This window comes from Elephas maximus, chromosome 13, assembly GCF_024166365.1.
Source record: "Elephas maximus indicus isolate mEleMax1 chromosome 13, mEleMax1 primary haplotype, whole genome shotgun sequence".
Classification (NCBI taxonomy): Eukaryota; Metazoa; Chordata; class Mammalia; order Proboscidea; family Elephantidae; genus Elephas; species Elephas maximus.
The window spans coordinates 52,778,702-52,795,577 of record NC_064831.1 but is presented as its reverse complement, the minus strand read 5'-3'; the positions used below and the strand labels follow the sequence as shown (position 1 = coordinate 52,795,577).

At 46.4% G+C, this 16,876-nt stretch overlaps 1 protein-coding gene across 11 annotated transcripts in view; it reads right to left on the bottom strand.

Annotated features, from left to right (window-relative positions):
* Window positions 1-16,876, bottom strand: part of TLN2 (talin 2) — a 490,123-nt gene that overhangs the window by 288,562 nt on the left and 184,685 nt on the right. The window contains exon 1 of one of the 11 annotated variants that reach the window (XM_049905878.1): window positions 14,886-15,821. The exons of 7 other annotated variants lie outside the window; for them this stretch is intronic. The gene's annotated coding sequence lies outside the window, so the exon portion shown is untranslated. Of the gene's footprint in view, window positions 1-5,088; window positions 5,108-6,902; window positions 9,130-14,885; window positions 15,822-16,876 lie in introns of those variants that run through there. 3 more of the 11 variants (XM_049905879.1, XM_049905881.1, XM_049905880.1) reach the window with 3 other exon arrangements.

Here is a 16,876-nt window from a genome sequence, read left to right as displayed (position 1 = left end):
CCATGGGAGAAAAGACCTAGTAATCTGCTCCTGTAAAGATTACAGCCTAGGACACCTTACGGGCAGTTGTACTCTGTCTTATGGGGTCGCTATGAGTCACAATTCACTCAACAGCACCCAATGACAACAGCTGGCCTGCATATACCAGAGTGCTCAAGTCAAACAGGGGCTGCACGCAGAGCTCCATCTTGCTACAAAGAGTCCCGAGAAGTCTCTTCCTGCCCCTCTTACCCTTGCTGCCACCCTGGCCTTTCACCTGAGGACTACTTCTCCATACTGACACCTCGGGAGTTGCTCCTATAGAGAAATGACTCAACTGAAAGACAAAGACAGAATGTACCTTTCCCAAGTGGCAGCCCTCTGGCTTTCCTGACCAACGGAAAACCTGTCACCTGTAATGAAATATCCCAGGGCTGCAGCCAGAAGGACTGGGCATGCTATTTAGGAGCCGGGCTCCTGTGAACATGCCCAGCGGCTCAGTCCTCCCACTTTCGGAGCCTGGCTGCCTGGGTGCTGTGCAGGGCTTCCAACCGGTTCATTCCCATTTGAACTCCTGCTGAGAATTTACACGTCTAACAAGTTCCCTGCTGATAATTTGCATTTCCACCCCAGATACACTGAATCAGACTCTATAGTTTAACAAGATCCTCAGGTGATTCTTCCGTGTAAGATCCTGGGAACTTGTTAGACATGCAAATTCTCAGCAGGGGTTGGAACCAGAATGAACTGGTTGGAAGCCCTGGTGCTGTGAGCCAACACCCATAACATAAAAGCTAGAAGAATCAAGGTGCATGTGAAATTTCCTCAGCCTCTTGGTAATCTCAGAGACCACGAACAAGAGCATGGGGTCACCTGGGAGGACGTCTGGCTAATCAAGAACAAATTAGCTGCTCGGGTATACATAACGTGGAAATCAAGGGCACTTATTTTTGGTACACAAGAACCTGATCACTTGTCCCTGATTAGCAGCTACTATATCCCTCAGAATTCATCTTCCAAAAGCAATTTTGGCTGTCTTAATCTCTTAACACATGCAATCTGGTTTTCATAAACTGCTACCTGATATATTTTCCAAAAGGCAACATGTCTCTTCTCTTTCCTCATCTGGCCATATCTGCTACAGGACATTTCATTCAAAATCCAAACACCCCCTCCCCCCAAAAATTGTGCTTTTGTCAATGGAATTCCCTCCTTCTCTGGATGCACTACAAACATTACTTCTCAGTCTTTGTTTCCTGTTCCTGATCTGCTGTGCCAAGTCCCTCCTTTTCCAAGAAGCCTTCCGTGCCTTCTGAGTTACCCTACTATTGCCATTCTCCAAATTTTCATGGGTCTTCTAGATTTCTCTATATGAACTGGCCATGAATTCAATCATGTTGTATTCTTTCTAATACTCATTCCACAAATCTATAAGACTAGGAGAAATCAGGTGGGCTCGGTGTCCAGCACACGGCCTGCTGGCAGGTCACCTGAGGCCAGTGGCTTCCTCGTTCCCTTGCTGTGGTGCCCAGCAAGTGTGGGCAGGTCAGGCCCTCTGAGACTCATTTTCCTTCTCAGTAACGGGCAGACACAAAGGTCTCCCCTGAGAAGGCAGACTCAAGGACCACGTGCACACAATGTCTGACGTGTAATATGCCTGTAATAAACACAACAGCCCTCTCAGTCAGTGTGTGTGGACTCTTAACTCTCTAACTAGAACCAAGTCTCTGTGACGGCCCAGTCACAACTTCTACCTTTCCTGTACTTCCTCAAGGTATTTTCACAGTGGGGGATACGTAATAGACAGTCTTCAAATAATGCTTTCATGTTAATGGCGGTCATCACGGGATGATGGGATTTCAGAACTTTTCCTTACAACTTCATGCATCATATGAATATTTTTTAACTTTCTATTAAAAATTACCTAGATTGTCATATATGTAATCATTTCACTTGTTTTTTTCAGGTCTTTATTGTACGATGGATCACTGGAAGCACCTGACTACTCCACCATCTTGGCCTTGCCTCCTCTCCTTAATTTTTGTATTAATTCTATTTTGAAATGTTAATATTTTTAATATATTGGGTTAAATAAAATACATTATTAAGATTAATTTCATCTTTTTCCCCCTTTTAAATGTGGCTACTAGAAAATTTAAAATTGTACATATGTCTCATATCCTATTTCTGGGACGATGCGCCTCTAAATCTACTTTCTTTTCACAAGAGCAAAGAACGTTTCATAACTAGTGTTTGAACACAAACCTAGAGTAGAATTAATTTATTTGGACTTTTTTTTTTTTTTTTAGTGTTTTATTGTATTTTCGCTGAAAGTATTCACAGCAAAAGAGGTTTTGGACTTCTTTTTTGGATCTTTTTAGTTTTGTGTACTTCCCCTAATGGTTTCTGCCAATTCCCATTAAGATTTAAATATTTAAGTGTTCCAGTAAGACAAAGGCGGCTACCTTGAGCACAAAGTGTCACGTGATCACCAGATAGACAACCCTGTCCAGCTGAGAGTCAAAATGAAGAAACAGCCCTTGAAGACTTCATAATCTAGGTGGGAAGACAGATGCTACCTTGAGTGAAAATATCAAGGATATGAGCGTTCAGCAGCTTAAGCCTCAAATGATTCTCACAAGCAGTTACTTCAGTTACATTCAGTCTCAAAACTCCTTCCTTAACCCTGTGCCAACACAGCAACTCCTAAGGGCCTCAACTCTTTTCTGTCTTAGACCCAGAGTTAAGGGCACTGAGAGGAGGTCAGGCAGCCTACATTCCCATCCTGCTTCCACTGTGAACAAGCTATACTGAGCCTGGGCAAGTTCTTTGCCTCTAGGCCTCAGCGCCCTCATCTGCAAAATGAAATGACAACACAAACCCTTCAGGGTTATGCAGAAGATCATTGTGTTGTTAAGTGACACAGGGATTAAGATAAATTGTGGACTGAAAACAGAGATACCTCAACCAGGGAGGGAAAGGAATTCCTGGAGAGAGATCCTCTTGGAAAAGACTGGGGGGAGGGTGGGTTCCTCCATCCAAGGGCTCTTCTCTCAGACTAGAACATGGGTAGTTAGAGAGTAGGGGGTGGGCAAGTGGCACCACAGGGAAGCCTGTTTTCCATGTGAAATAGGAGGACTCCCTGTAGAAAATGTGGCTGAGGAGAAGGTGGAGTTGGCGGGCTTACCGAGAGTGGAAAAGTCTACAGGCTCCCTGAAGAACAGGAGTGTGCGGTCCAAACCAGTTGCTGTCGAGCTGATCCCGACTCATGGTAACCCCATGCGTGTCAGAGAGAGCTGTGTTTCCTAGGGTTTCAGTGGCTGAATTTTCGGAAGTAGATTGCCAGGCCTTTCTTCTAAGGAGCCTCTTGGTAGTCTCGAACTGCTGATCTTTCCATTAGCAGCTGAGCATTTAACCATGTGCACCACTCGGGGACTCTGTGTATGGACCAGGGGCAGCTCAAAGGAAGGCCACATGAGAAGAGGGCCTAGGCGAGGGCTGTGTGCCAGTGCTGATCTTGACTGGTGGACATGGAGGGCTCAGCCAAGCCAAGGGCCAAGAAGGCCTTAATTCCTAAGGGTTCAGGGTGAGGGCATCTGTGAGAGCACAGATCACCCAAGGGAGGTGAGGAAAGAAGGAAGTGAAAGCAGGGGCTGCCTCAGGGCGGGAGGGTGGGAGGAGGTTCCATCGGGTGGTTTCAGTGAGGCCAAAGAGCAGGTGATGTGGTGCAAACTGGACACTGCCATCAGGGTGAACAGAAAATGTGAAGAGGGGCACCACTGTTGGGGAAACTGGGCTCAGGGTGTGGTCATGAAAACCATTTAGTGAGCTAGAAGGGAAGCCAGCCAAGGGCTGATTTGGGCAGAGTTTCTGTGCAAGGTGATGAAAAATTTCTAGAAACAAAGAGGTGGTAGTTGCCTAACATAGTAAATATAGTCAATGCCACTGAATTGTACATTCAAAAAATAGCAAACTTTGTTATACGCCTACTTCTCACTTACCTACTATCTCACCGTTATCCGGCACTTTGCACTTACAATAGTAAAAATTTTATTTTGTGCACTAACGACATATGTTTGGCAGTAACAAACGCTTGAGGTGCAAGGCGAGAGTAAAGCTGGCTGTGAAGGTTAAGGTTGTGTGTCACCTTGGCTGGGCCATGATTCTCAGAGGTCTGGCAGTTACGCAATGATGTAATTTTGGTAGTTGTGTAATGATGTAATCGTCCTCCATTTCGTGATCTGATGTGGTCATCCTCCATTTTTGCATAACATCAATTTTTGTGTAGCAACCTGATCTTTGGAACCTAACCGTGTCGATTAAGTGAGGAGTGATTGTATAATTATTATTATTATTATAAAAAAGAGTCTATGTGGAGGCCAGGTTGTTAATAGGTTCACCTGTAAGGGCATCATAGCTGCCAGCTATGAAGAAATTGAGGAGGCAGGATGGTCAGTGAGCAAGGGACCAGTTCCTTGGTGACCCGGACATTGGTCAGAAGAGGATAGCACAAGGTCAGGGAGGGGCCATTCGGCCAAGACAGGGAGGGGCACAGCAGGAGGCGGCAATGGGACCACAGAGGAGCAGGACTCAGAAGGGCCAGTATGGAGTCAGGAGACCACAAAACCCTGCTCCAGCCCCCAAGGCCTGTGGAGGTGTAGGAGGCCTGCTGGGGCAACAGTGACTGAAAGAAAGGCAGACGAAAGGAGGAGGCTGAGGGGGGCCTGCAGTGAAAATGCTGAGCAGACAGGCAAGAAGAGCAGGGGGCCGCCTGGGCCCCGCACCGAGGTGGTTCCAAAGCAACGTCAAGCGGAGGACAACAGTACGGAGGACGTGGCAGCTCTCTGGGAGCTGGAAGTGCTACTACACGAGTGTCCCATCTTGACTGCTGCCCCGTTCCCATTTAACGCACATCCCTTCCCGAGCCCCACCGGGAATTGTCAGCTGGCTCCGCTCAGGCACATTCTCAGCTTAGCACACTCCACACCCATCCTGTTGCATTAATCCTAAGGCCACGCGCCCCACTTGTGGAGATTTGCACGTGTACCCTGGAATGAGTCTTGGGAAGCAGTGTTCTGGGCTCAGTTTTGTGAATGACAGAAAGCTTACAGCATTGGGCAAGCTCTTCATGTATCATGTTTTCTTGTACTTCCAGGAACTCTGGCTAGAACCACAGCTACTGGCACAGAAAATCTGGCAGAGGATAAGCTAAAAAAGCTTCATCCCTCCTCCAAAAAAGACTTCCAGCAGCCCACTCAAGGGCAAGCATGTGGGGAAAAGCCAGGTGACTGGAAGCTCCTGCCAGCTGAGTGGCTCCCGTGAGAACACAGCCGCGCCCTACGGAAGAAAGAACATAAGTTATGGAAAGAGAAGAAAAGCGTGCGTCTTCTTCCTTGCTCCTGCCAGCTCCGGGCACAGCACTAAGCACTTCCACGCATTAGACATGAAGAAAAGAAAAGGTGGTTTCCATAACTATCCTGCCCTTGAGCGCTTTCATTACATGGAGAGGTAGGACAGACTAAAAGAGACTTAAGAGGCAGACAGACAAAATGCCGTAGCTATTTAACACGTGGAAATGTTTAGCTGTAATAATGGCCCATTTATTTGTGTGTGTGATAATAATTACACTTAAGGAATGACGCTCCAATCTTTTAGAGTTACATGCTGAAATATGTACAGATAAAGGATATGATGCTGAGGATTCAAGGTAATCAAAGGGGCGCAGAGAAGGGGTGGTTCTATGTTAAACAAGGTTAGTCACAAATTGATGATGGTTAATGGCTCATGATAAAGCTCATGATGCTATTCTTTCTACTTCTGCAAGTTTGACATTTTCCATAAGAAAAGCTAAACAAAATAAATAAATAGGAGGCAACACTTGATGGTAAAGTACTTTGTTCTTAATTGAGCTACTATGATGATATTACTGTAACAAACTTATAACTCTGATTAAAAAAAAATTTTTTTTTTTTTTAATGATAAAAAAGACTTAAGATTTCAAAGGCACACCAGCAGGTCTGTGAGGGACAGACTTTCCTTAAATTTCCTACAGAAGCAAGACAGGCTGGTGGTATGGATGTGCAGGCACGCTTGAGTGGGTCCAGGACTACATCTTCCCAAACAGCATGTCACCTTGACAGAGAGTTCAGCTCCTTCCCCCAGTGACACCAAGTAAGCCTGAGTGATTCACAGGCATGATGGGCAATAGACTCCTGTCATGCTTTGCTGATCAGCTGAGGAACCAAGCAACCGAAAGGTACCAAGTGTCAAGCCTATCACATGGGTACCCTCAATGTGACCGGAATTCCCCATTTTAAAACCACCAAAGGAATGTCAAGAAGCCACAAAAGGAGAATAGCTGATACCTGCTATAGAAGTTAACAGACAATCACGTAGATTTGATCATCAGCAGCCACCATCACTTCTATGGGACCCACATCCTGTGCCACATTGAGCACAGCTGAGTTGGAAAGAGATTATCAGGAATAAGAGTCAAAGAGACCCAACCACCACTCCTTCCTACACACACAGAGATTCTTTTTCCATTGACAAACTCAGAACATCTTGCATGCCACCAGCAGTACACTCACCACTTTGGGAAGGATTGGCTTAAGCCAATGGCTCTCAACTAAGAACAAATTTGCTCCCCACACCAGGGGACATTTGGCACTGTCTGGAGACGCTTTTTGTTGTCATAACAGGGGAATGTGCTACTGGCATCTAGTGAGAAAAGGACAAGGATGCTGCCGAACAAAGAAAGCACAAGACAGCACCCCACAGAATGAATTATCTGGCCCAAAATACCAATGGTGCAGACAGTAGAAGTCTGGGCTTAAGGAATTAAGGATTAAAGGAATATACAGAGAAGGTTAAAGACCAAAAAAAAAAAAGCGAGCCTTTTTTAAAAAAAGTTCTTTACTTACGAATTTCTAGCAATATATTTTAAACCAGACTTGGCATTAGATGCTGTGCCCTCTGCTGTAGCTCCGGTTGTGTCCACTGCTGCAAGAGGGGTCAGACACTTGAGAGAATATAACTGCCAAGACAAATATGTGCTTTTCTCCAACTGCCATGTTTACCCAAGATTATTCTGTTCTTGGTGAACTGAAGACCAACTCCTTGTTGACACTCTTGGAACACGGCCAAGAAACAGTCTGGCACCCTGCCCTGTGGTGGTGAAGGGGGAACGGCATCGTAGAAGGCCAATCCCTAAAAGCCACTGGGCTTTGGGATGGAACTACATTCATATCTACAGGGCAATCCTGTTAACATTTTCAACAGCAGTGGAGAGTCTGAGAAGAGGGAAGCCAAGGGCAGTGGCATACGGAAAACCAAGGGAAGGTAGAAAAGAAGGAATTACCACCAAAGAATTAACAGTGCTTTGATCCGAAGAAACCCTGGTGGCATAGTGGTTAAGAGCTATGGCTACTAACCAAAAGGCTAGCAGTTCGAATCCCCCAGGCGCTCCTTGGAAACCCTATGGGGCAGTTCTACTCTGCCCTATAGGGTTGCTATGAGTCAGAATCGACTCAACGGCAGTGGGTTTTGATCTGAAGAAGGTAGAAAAAAAATCATGCATAATTATTGCTCAAGGCCAGAAGAGACTGTCTTTAGCTTAATTATTAACCCTGAAATATGACCCTCAACTGACCTCCACAGTGAGCAACAATAGCTTCTCATTTGAACGGTACTGTTCACTTACACATGTGTGGAGTGTTTGCATAATAAATTGGTAACTGAACTTCAGCCTAGATGATCACAGAATTTTTCCCACGTGCCACAGAGCTACTATGCTTTTCACAGCCATTCCTCTTCTCCAAAGGAGCTCTGGTGGCACAACAGTTAAATGTTCAGCTGCTAACCAAAAGGTCAGTGGTTCGAACCCACCCGAGACTCTCTGGGAGAAAAGACCTGGCAATCTGGTCCCATAACAATTATAGCTAGGAAACCGTATGGGCCACTTCTACCCTGTCCTATAGGCTCACCGTGAGTCAAAACTGACTAACAGCAGGCAACAACAACCTCTTCACCACAAAAATTCAGCTGTAGCTTCAATTATGACCAAGTTCACCTGCTAATAAGCAGAGAGGGATTTCTGACTAAAGACTGTACCAACTTCACAGGTGAGCTTCAAACACCAGCTCTTCAAGAAAAGAGTGGACACCAAAGTGTACCCCAGAAGGTGATCCTAATGTCTGGACAATCCCAGGCAACAAATACTTAGGCTAAGGCCTCTCTTCAAGTAAGAATTTCTCAATCTCCCAGCTTCTCCTGAAAAGGAACTGAGTTGCTAGAGGCAAAAGGTCAGGCCAGAGATGGCTGTTACGTTTCCCTGCCCCAAGTGTCTCAGACTTTGGGGTACAGAAAGCAGTGTCAGAGCAAACCTTTCACTCCTCCCATGGAGCACAACCCAACTTGTGGACCTTGTCAGGTGTTCTGTAGTAAGTTGAATGATGGCCCCCAACAAGATATGTCCACATCCTAAATCCCAGAACCTGTTAATGTGACCTTATTTGAAAAATGGGCCTTTGTGGGTGTAATTAAGTATCTTGACGTGAGATCATTCTAGGTTGCTGGTGGACTGGAAATCCAATGGCAAACGTCCTTAAGAGACAGAAAAGGAGAAGAAACAGAGAAAGCGGACAGGCCTTGTGAAGATGGAGCCTGAGACTGGAGTTATGCTGTCACAAACAAGAAGGCCTGAAGCCAGAGGCACCACTGAGGCAGGGCAGGTAAGGCACATGGCCTGGGGGCTGCATGAGGAGGGGTGCTAATGGGCAGTTTCTATTGGCCATCATGGTTTCCACCACCAGCCATGAAAGGTCATTCAGCAATTTAAAACTAACTGCCATAGGCACTATTTTCTGTAGATAAGCCCCTGTCTGAAACCACCAGGAGCTAGAAGAGGCAAGGAAAGATCTTCCCTAGAGCCTTTGGAGAAAACGTGGCCCTGCCAACACCCTTATTTCAGGCTTGAAGCCTCCAGAACTGTGAGAAAATAAATTTCTGGTGTTGTAGGCCATCTAAACCAAAAAAGCCAAACCCACTGCCATTGCGTCGATTTCCACCCATGGTGACCCTATAGGACAGAGTAGAATTGCTCCGTAGAGTTTCCAAGGAGCAACTGGTGGATTAGAACTGCTGATCTTATTGAATGGGCTTAGTGGGGCTATGGGTATTTATTTCCCTCTCTTTTGCTTTTTAATTTGTTTATGCATTTTCTATAATAAATACATATTACAATTACAGTAGAAGAAAAGTTAACTTCATATTTAAAAAAAAAAAAAAAAAAAATCAAGCTTCCTTTTTGGCCGGAGTTTCTTAGAATGGCAAAGGGGAGCCTTCACAAATGTGAGCTTACCTCCCTCCTCAGCCTCCTCACTGCTTCCCCTCCACCCCATGCATACCCTCTGGTCGCACTTAATTACTTCATCTTCCTAGAATCTGCCTTGTACCCATCACCTCGGTGCTTCTACACACACTGGCTGTGCTTTCCTACTTCCTGCTCACTGGAATGTCAGCTCCAACAGGGCATGGGTTTGCATCTGCTCTGAGTCACTCCTGTAACCCCAGTGCCTAGCACAGCCTCTGCCACATCGTTCCCAGTCTACTTGGCCTTGAGTCAATTCTGCTCACAGGACCCCATGTGTGTCAGGGTACAACTGTGCTCCATAGGGTTTTCAGTGGCTGATTTTTTGGAAGTAGGTGCTATCTAGTCAGTTCCAACTCACAGCGACCCCTATGTACAACTGAACTAAAAACTGCCTGGTCCTGTGCCATCTTCACAATTGCTGTTATGCTTGAGCCCACTGTTGAAGCCACTGTGTCAATCCATCTCATTGAGGGTCTTCTTCTTTGTCGCTGACCCTCTACCTTCTCCAGGGACTGGTCCCTCCTGACAACATGTCCAAAGTACATGAGACCTAGTTTCACCATCCTTGCTTCTAAGGAGCATTCTGGTTTAGCTAGGTCTTTTTTCAAGTTTACCTCTGGGTAGACTCAAAACTCCAACCTTTTGGTTAGCAGCTGAGCCATTAACTGTTTACACCACCCAGGGGCATATCATTAAGGCACAACAAATGTTTGACAAATGAATGAACAGAAAAGCATTTAAGATCCTCTGCCCTATAGTAGGAAACCCTGGTGGTGTGGTTAAGTGCTACGGCTGCTAACCAAAAGGTTGGCAGTTTCAATCCACCAGGCACTCCTTGGAAACTCTATGGGGTAGTTCTGCTCTGTCCTATAGGGTTGCTATGTGTCGGATTCAACTCTACGGCAACAAGTTTGGGTTTTTTGGCTCTGTAGTAACATTTTCTCCTGTCACCTGCCTCTCTTGCCCTACTTCCACCCCCACCAAGAGTTAACTATTTACACTTCTGCATTCTCACAGAACATTACACATACCCAGTCTAACAGGACATTGGCTGTTTTATTTTAATTAATTCCTTCACCACGTTAGCAGCAGCCACAGCAGATATACTACCTGTGTTATTTCACCCATTCCTCACAATAACTCTACGAAGGTAGCTATTATCATCACCCGCATTTTAAACCCTCCCCCCCAAAAAAACCAAACCCATTGCTGTTGAGTCGATTTTGACTCATGGCGACCCTATAGGTCAGAGTAGAACTACCCCTAGGGCTTCCAAGGGATGGCTGGTGGATTCAAACTGCTGACCTTTTGGTTAGCAGCCAAGCTCTTAACCACTGCACCACCAAGGCTCCACCCCCATCTTACAGATAAAGAACTTGAGGCACAAGAGATTAAATAATATACACTCCCACAGTTAGTAAACATCAGCGCTGTCCAATTTCAATGTCTGGGCCCTGACGGTGCTATACTGGGGATAAATGCCATTTTCTGTATCTACCCTCCAGAAACCCAAAACCAAACCTACTGCCACTGAGTCAATTCTGACTCACAGTGGCCCTACAGGACAGAGCAGAATAGCCTCATTGGGCTTCCAAGGCTGCAATCTTTACACAGGCAGACTGCCACATCTTTCTCCTGAGGAGAAGCTGGTGGGTTCGAACGACCAAATTTCTGGTTAGCAGGTGAGTACTTAACCACTGCACTACCAGGGCTCTTCTATCCTCTACAGTGCAGCATAAACTTCTTGAGGGCAGGAAAGACATATTTCTACTTCTTAAAAGCGGGCCAACACTACACATGGCAGACATTCAAATACCTGCCAATGTGGGACGTAGGTATTGTCAACAGGACTATACAAATTCACTATTTAAGACAACTCCAGATGGGCATGGTTGGAAGTTTACAGGGTCTGCCTTGAAAAACAGCAGTAATCAAAATAGTTTCAAGTTCACCCAAATGAACACACGGCTTCATCAGGAATTTAAGGGACCAACTGTTGCCAGACAGTGCCCTTTAAGCAATCCAGAAGCACTTAACCATGAAGTGGTATGTTAATTGTGGTTCTTAAATATCCCTTAGCAGAGATCCCCTAAAGCCCTCTACTGGGCTGGAAACTGGTGTCACAGACCGTATTTCTAAAAGCTCTTTCAGACATATCTGTCAGTCTAGTGCGATTTACTGTGTCTAGTGCAATATACTTTCAATAAAATCATGTTTCCATATTTTCCCTATACGTCTGTAAGTTACCTGACTGCCCATTATTCTAAACTAATGAGATTTTATTGAACCAAAAGAATACTGCAAATGCTTCTCAAAATGGTATTTATAAATTTTACTCAACCCTCGCAATCAAGAGAGGCCACTCAAAGGGAAAGACATTTGTCACCTGAGTGTGAGCTGAGATGTCACCTAGCATGAAGACCCTAGGGTTGCCACCTGTGGCTCTCAAAAGGTCGCCGCCTGTGACTGTCTAAGGGTTGCCGCTGGTGACTAAGGGTCGCTGCCTGTGACTGTCTAAGCGACAGGCACAGATTAGCAGCCCCTACAGGCACCTCTCCTCCGGGGGCCAATTTTGGCGGAGATGTTGGGATATTTACAAGCATTTCTCAGTATATGTGTGTCAAAGGTGGGCAGAATGCGGCGTCTTACCTAACATGGGGAAACTAACGTGCTCAGGCAAAAGCCACACAAGAGCATGAGTGGTAAGAAGAGGGATATAAAGCCTATAGCCCAAAACCCAAATCCACTGCTGTCGAGTCAATTCTGACTCCTAGTGACCCTACAGGACAGGGTAGAACTGCCCCCATAGGGTTTCCAAGGAGCGCCTGGTGGATTCCAACTGCTGACCTTTTGATTAGCAGTTGTAGCACTTAACTACTACGCCCCCAGGGTTTCCACCTATAGCCCAGGAGGGGGTAATTTTAGCACAGCCTCCTAGAATGGTCAGAGAACTTCATCTCTCCTTTCTCATCCACCTCTGAAACCTTCGTGGTTGGCAGGCTGACTTCAGCTTTGCCACCAACGTGGAAAAAGGCCCACTGAGACTGTGCCAATCACTGTGCCATTGACGGGCCTTCCCGTTACCTGTGACTCCAGCCTCTGCAGCCCGACAAGAAAACCAGAAACATCACTGCCTGAACATGCTTCATGGATGACTTTGATCAAGTCTACAGGGGTCAGTCAACACGGTGAAAAGTCCACCGGACGAGGACAGTGACAGTCCCATAATGAGTCATGTCTGCCTAGTGCAAGCCCTGGGCTAAGACTTCTGAATCTCTCTCAATTTCCTCATCTGCTTAGAGCTCCAACCTGTGACAATGTCAGGAGGCATGAACTAGTCTAAAAAGTCAAATCGACACCACTAAGGATAGGCCTACTGTCATTTTAATAAACTGAAATGTCCCTTATGGACTTATATACTGCATCCATGACTAGTGATGGCACATGTGGCCCTGGGCCAGGTGCTGAGGAATACAAAGAGGAGGAAGGCCTGGCCTCTGCCTTGCAGGGAGAAGAGGGACCCATAAATGACTAAAGAGAATGTGATGTGCACTTGGGGAGACCCATGGAGTTCTGGGGGGGGTCACTGGCGGGTAAGCAGAAGGAATCGCAGACTTCCCACAGGAGGGAAGCTTGGCCTGACCCTGGAATGACGACAGGTTGCTGCTTAACCCAGGAGAGGGACGGAGAATCCAGCACAAGGAACAGCATACGCAAAGGGGGCATGGACCGAAGGGCGCAGGAGGAGGCACAGCCAGAGCCGGGTGGGCGCAGGAGAAGGCACGGTCAGAGCTGGGTGGGTGCAGGAGGAGGCACGGTCAGGGCTGGGTGGGCGCAGGCACCGCCACCTGTGTTATTTCATTTTATCTTCACCCTGGTGGCACAGTGGTTAAGAGCTCGGCTGCTAGCCAAGAGGTCAGCAGTTCAAATCCACCAGCCACTCCTTGGAAACCCTATGGGACAATTCTACTCTGTCCTATAGGGTTGCTATGAATTGGAAACAACTCGATGGCAATGGGTTTAGTTTTTTTTTCTTTTTTTTTTTTAGTTTTGCTCTAAAGGAGCCCTGGTGGCACAGTAGTTAAGCAATCAGCTTCTAACCGAAATGTCAGTGGTTTGAACCCACCAGCCACTCTGCAAGTGAAAAATGTGGCAGTCTGCTTCTGTAAAGATCACAGCCTTGGGAACCCTGTGGGGCAGTTCTACTTTGTCCTATAGAGTCGCTAAGCGTTGGGACTGACTTGATAGGAATAGGTGTTGGCTTGGTAACCGTGACCACATCCCACATGACAAGTGAGGGCTAAACTCACAGATGCCAGGTGTCAGAGGAGGGTCTCAGTGACCTCCTGAAGCACAGCGGCAGGGGCTCCTGGAATTTTAAGGTTAAATGAAGAGTTAAAAGACAAACGGGCAAGAACAAACCAAAATGGCTTTTAAAAATCTTGTTTTTTCCCCAAACAATAAGGGGATTTATTAAATCACATAACAAATCTAGGTATAGATACTTCTTGTTTGATTTTTTTTTTTAATTTTATCGTGCTTTAAGTGAAAGTTTACAAATCAAGTCAGTCTCTCATACAAGAATTATATACCTCTTGCTATATACTCCTAGTTGCTCTCCCCCTAAAGTCTTTTTTTAAGATTCTAAATACACAGGGCTATAATAGAAACATACTGATCTGAAAATAGGACACACGCATTGGCTCTAGTAAAAAAAGTAAATTTAAATTGTATAATTTGCTTAAGAGACGATGTCCCCAAACCATTCAGGCATGACTATTATGTGCCAGGTAATAGGAATTTGAAGATGAATAAGCCACAGTGCCTAGCCTCAAAAACCAGTTGCCATCAAGTTGATTTCAAGTCAAGGCGACCCCACGTGTCAGGGTTGAACTGTGCTCTGCAGCATTTTCAATGACTGATTTTTGAGAAGCAGATCCCCAGGCCTCTCTTTGGTGGCCTCTCTGGGTAGATGAGAACCTCCAACTTTGATTAAACCATGTTAACCATTTGTACCAAGGGACTCTCCTCAGCCTCAAGGAACTTGTAATTTAAGGAGGAAGACAGAGAAGTAACGCTGGGTGGTAAAAGCTAAAACAGGTGAGCAGGACAGGATGAGTAAGGGGAGTCTTCTCAAGGGAGGGGAGGGGAAAGGAGAAGGAAAGAAAAGGGGAAGGCAGGCACTGCGAAAGGAAACAGCAAGTGCAGAGTTCCAAAGGAGGCAGGAACTCAGAAAGGCTGGGCCCAAGGGGTCAGAAGTGGCAGGAGAGGGGTGGGGGACCTGAAGAATAGGGACAGCAGCAGGCCACCAGACATGGTGGCAGAGAATAAGCCACTTTTGCAAGAAAAGAGGCTTTTCATCTAAACATTTTACCCTACCCCATATAAAGCCCCAGCTCATTATGGCTCAGTTAATGCTCACAATTGTTTCTGGAACATCCCACCCCTGCACACACTTTCTGCTCAGTAATGCAGGGGACGGGGAGACTGAGCCACAGGAGTCCCTAAAGGGTTTCATATAAGGTAAACTCACCTGGAAAATGGCCCCATGGCTGGGACCCTAAAGAAGGCATCCTAATTATTCCGCATAAGGCTCTCCGCAGTTCTGGGGAAGAAGGCATTAACTGTTTGGGATTGGCTTAAGCAAATGTGGACACACCCGCAGAGGAGGGGCCCCGTGGGGTGTGTTACATTCCTGTGAAAACAGGGCCCAGGCTGTAATTTGTGTGGTAATCAGACCAGAGATTGGACTGCTGAACTGTTTCCCATTTTACAATATCACACTCCTGCCCAGGAAGCCCCACCCAAGCTTTTGTTTGGAATTCTTTTCCTTGATTAGGTGCAAGTCCTATTATTCCTGCACTCAAAAATAAGGCTGGCCTCTGATGAGGTCGCAATCCCGGCTTCCGTGAAGGAGGCTGGTCTCTTCTCTCTCGTTTCAGGATGACGGTTTTTCTGTTTTTCTTTTCCTACTCCGTAAAGGGAGAATGGGATCAGAGACATTTTGTTCAAATGGAAAGGTAAACCTTTTTACCTTCTGGAAAGAGCCCCATAAGTCAAGGAGAACGCTCCCCAGGCTGTGTCCACAGCTCCTCACAGCCTCCTGGCTTTGACCACTGAGACCGCGGCTCCGTGAAGCCAGGGGCAAAGGTGACCTCCAAGCTGATTACCAGATCTTACAAACGCCCTTCTTGGTGGAGCTGCCCCTCGTCTACCAGTTGGCAGGAAAGGCGGAACTGAGCGGTGATGCCCTCTGGTTCCATTCATTATGCAATTCAGCTGGGATCCAACCCCAAGGACCGGCTGAGAAACAGGGCAGAGGTCATTGTCCAGACAGCTGGAAGGTTTATATCCAGAATGGCAGACAATTCTTACAACCAGAATCAGAGTTTGTACGGAAATTTCACTTGGAAGCATCTAGTGTTAGAATTGGGCAAAAAGATGAACATCTTAATTTATCATTTAGCAATACCTTGAGCAATGTTAAGAGGCTTGTTTTGTGGTCTGCTCAATGCAAAGGGGCAGCCTTGCATGCTATGGGACACGTCCTGCCTCTCTACCTCACCAAAGTGGCCTTGGCAATGATGGATCCCTGACTCTAAGTCGCCTAACCCGCTGCCTGGCCAAGGACCTAATGCTAGTGTGCCCAGCTCAAACAAGATGAGCTCTTTTCCTTGGCCAATGGAATTGTCCCCAGTCAATCTGAGCCATTCTACTGAGCAGAACTCAAGCTGGGAGGCTGGACAGTTAGAAAGTCACAAAGACCTGCAGCTGGGGCAGCCACAGATGGCTACAGCTACAGCAAACTAGCAAGTAATCATAACCCTGCAAGTCCACCTGCATAAGAAGAATATAAACTATACCCCAAAATACAGACCTAGGACGAAGGATCCGGGAACAGTGCCTTGAGTGCCTCAGTCCCAGGGGTCCTTTGTTTCCTGTCCTGGGATACCTCCAAAGACACACAAAACCTTCCCTATTTACCTAAATGGTGTGAATGGGTTTCTATTGCAACCAATGACCCTTGACTCAAATAAGCACACAATATGCGTCTGGTAGAGTCAATGAGTGGTGCAAATGGCTGACGTGCTCGGCTGCTAACTGAAAGGTTAGAGGTGCGAGTCCAAACAGAAGTGCCTCAGAAGAAAGGCCTGGCAACCTACTTCTGAAAAATCAACCACTGAAAACCCTATGGAGCACAGGTCTATTCTGACACAGAGGCGGTCACCATAAATTGGAAGTGACTTGACAGCAACTGGTCTATGTGCTAGGTGCTATGACAATAGTCCTATCTCAGAGCTGGTATGAAAGACAAAACCTTTACTGAATAACTGCAGCACAGGGCAGCCCAGATGCATTAAAGTGCCAGTGGTGTGGAATGCAGAGCACAGCTCGCTGTGGGGCTATCTGCCATAGAGAGTTCCCTAGGGGCGACGGGACTCCAATCTGGACATGGAGAGTAGAAAAGGGGTAGCTGAACACTGAGGACAACACTCAGGATCCCACCAGGAAACCAGGCTTTAC